General features: G+C 31.5%; 1 long non-coding RNA gene across 1 annotated transcript; it reads right to left on the bottom strand.

The window, feature by feature from the left end:
- Positions 1-431: 431 nt before the first annotated feature.
- Positions 432-972, bottom strand: LOC125503750. The gene is made up of 2 exons (XR_007281036.1): positions 550-972; positions 432-486 (listed from the first exon to the last, which is right to left on the bottom strand). It is a non-coding gene; the product is annotated as an uncharacterized LOC125503750 (long non-coding RNA).
- Positions 973-3,036: the final 2,064 nt, after the last annotated feature.

The following is a 3,036-nucleotide window of genomic DNA, read 5'->3' as shown; positions in this document are numbered from 1 at the left end:
AAGATCGTGTCATCGGTTGGTGCAATCCATTTTTGCAGTTAGGCTCGAACTTAACGCTAAGCATAACCTTAAGTCTTTCTTAAATGTTTGGTGCAAGTGGGCATAAGGGGCAAAGTTTTGACTCTTGAAAGCCACATACTTGGGAAACCTTCTCTGAACACCCCCCAGTTGGTCGATATACTTGTCAAACATGGGGTTCTATGCAACCGCTCTATATTCAAACTTAGAAAGAACGAGGCTGAAATACAGCAACTTAAGTATGATTCAGTAAGTTTCAGTAAAAGTTGGATATCCGTAGTTGTCTTCATAAAATAAGCTGCTGATTGTAAAATAGAAGTGAAGCGTTCCGAACCGTTCTACTTTTATTTGAAGACCCTAAATCTACTAATTAGACAAATACTCACCATTAACTTTCGTGCATTCATTATATTGGGTAGCAAATGCTACTTGCGCTTTTTCAAGCTCGTTTATATCATGGGAAAGAGCCTAGAACAAAATTTAAAATCGTTAAAGGGAATTTCAACTTAATTTGTGCAAATAATCCGTTACCTTTGTCTTATTGTGAACCATATCTATAAGCTTCAAAATTTCGCTAACATTGCTAGGTATTGGTAATGGGTGAATAGGTCCAGCACTTTGTACTAGCTTCAATTCAGTGGATAAACATTGTCGAATATAGTGAAACAGCTGGGTAGGATTGGAACTGCAATAAAAAATACTATTAATAACGTTAATTTTCAATTACAATTTAATAATAATGTTCTTAGGTCGATAGTAAATTCGGCGACATAAAGGTAGACTGAAAATAAAAGAGTCCTAAAGGCAATTTGTCCCGATTTTGGTAAATCAGGCTTTGAGAAATAGGTCAAATGTAAAAAACTGAGTAATAAGTATCAAAACCAAGCAATTTAATTTCGAAAATTTTAATTCTATTCTAAAAATCTAGAAACAGTTAACAATAATGATAAATTAATTGATTAACATTAATAGTATTAAAAACAATACAACAAAGAACAATATTTGAAAAAATAATAAGATATATTAAAAATTATGTAATATTTTACTGCTGCCCCATTAGCATTTAAATCTAATTTCAGGCGTGTGGGCATGGAAGGAATTAAGGTGCTAGTTAGAGTATTCTGGTGTTAGCTGATCCCAAGTCTCTTCATTTTTTACCATAATTCATGGTGTTTGCGGGAAAAACTTTTTCTATGCATCTTCTTACTTATGTACCCCCACACATTCTCTATTGGATTTAAATCAGGGCTCCTCGAGCACCAGTGTAAACAATTAATTAAATTTTCAAATAACCAATTTTCCACTATTCTAGATTTATGAACAGGGCAGTTGTCTTGTTGGAAAATACATTTTTTGTTATTTCCAAAAAGGCTACTTATCCAAGACCACAAGTTGACAAAAACGTTCCACTGTGCTGATGTTTTCAAGTATATATATGTTTCATTAAATATTGAATTTGGAGGCTGAAAGACTCGAACTTTACCATTATGTGAGGACTGAAACACTTTTTCGTCGCTAAAAATCGCAGTATCCAAAAAATTCTGATCTTTAATCAACAACTCCATGGCATATCCAAATATAAGATTAGCGTCTTCTAAATATTTTGTTTTCTTTAGCAATCCCGTGCTTATCGCGCGCCTTACAGTTCCATGTTCTTTCCATTTCTTAAAAAAATAATTAAAAAAAAAACAGAAAATCAATACATTGCCTTTGAAGAATAGTCGAATGCTAACGCGTCAATAAACCAATCAAATAAAGTACTATAATGTTTAAACTACATATTTACCTAAAAAGTATAGTAGTAAATAAATTATATATGTATTTGGTATTAAAAGTTGCCATTTACAATATCAATATATTATATGTAAATACATATTCAAGAATATTATCTTGCGTGCGTCGGTCGTTCCATGCCAACATTGCACTGAAAAATACTTTTAGTAATTTTTACGCGTTTATTTTCATGCAACTAATAGGAATCGTATGGGGCTTATGGGAGTTCATCTCTATTTTACTAGCAGGGCTGAGTACCATTGTGAAAAAAGTAATCTAACAGGAAAACAAATAGCTACATAAAAAATTGACAAAACACATACTGGAAGATCAAGATTCTGAGATAGGAATTGCGTAGGCGAGCACGTTGGTACAATACCAACATTGTTTGTCATTTACCATAATTATTTTCGTTTCGCTAATGAGAATTCAGCAACCAAACAAGTTAGWTGCTCTGGTTAAAAAAAACGTATAGATAGATGTATGTACTCTTTGTTACTTACCAGTGCAAGGAAAGGTCATAAGTTTATATAAGTAAACCSTAGTAAATAGATAAGTGAATAATTTTACTAACTCGAAAAAAATTWATCACCAACATGCCCTAATATCTAAATAAACCTATYATAAAAGTATTAAGTATTTATATAGACTTTACAATAAAACAAGCTTAGATAAGGCAAYTTATATTCATACACATAATGACTTAACAAAATGAAATGATTTATGAGTCACATTTCATGAATAATGAYTGAATTAATGCTTGCAAGAAAATCCGTATACATAGAAAATAAATAATAACTAGAAATAAAAGATTATTTACGCTGCATCTAAAAAWTGCGAGCCTTGTTCAGTACCGAGATGCTTGAGCTAATTGATTTTTGATGTTATGTTTCTATCGTTAGCTGTGTAACCAACCAAATTATAAAATGATATATATAAGATKTTGGCTGTTACTAAATATTTACAATAAAAATTCTACCAAAACATAATTGCTCTACGAATATTAACTGATTTCCACGAAGTATGTAGTAATAAATTTTAAGCAGTGTTGTGGTGAGTTTTCATTCAGTCGATAAACATTATTTATTAGCCAGTACAACTACATGTTTTATCTAATCTTAACTCAGAATGCCAATAGAACACCACACCTTTATTAAGTAAGGAAGGACATTGCTTGGTAACGATTAACTTTACCTAAGTTAACTCGCAATATTGGTCTAGGATAGCTATAAAAACCGCCTTTTT

This window comes from Dendroctonus ponderosae, unplaced genomic scaffold (genome assembly GCF_020466585.1).
Source record: "Dendroctonus ponderosae isolate FM_Combo_2020 unplaced genomic scaffold, Dpon_F_20191213v2 Dpon_F_20191213_288, whole genome shotgun sequence".
Lineage (NCBI taxonomy): Eukaryota > Metazoa > Arthropoda > Insecta > Coleoptera > Curculionidae > Dendroctonus > Dendroctonus ponderosae.
This window is presented reverse-complemented; position numbering and strand designations above follow the sequence as displayed.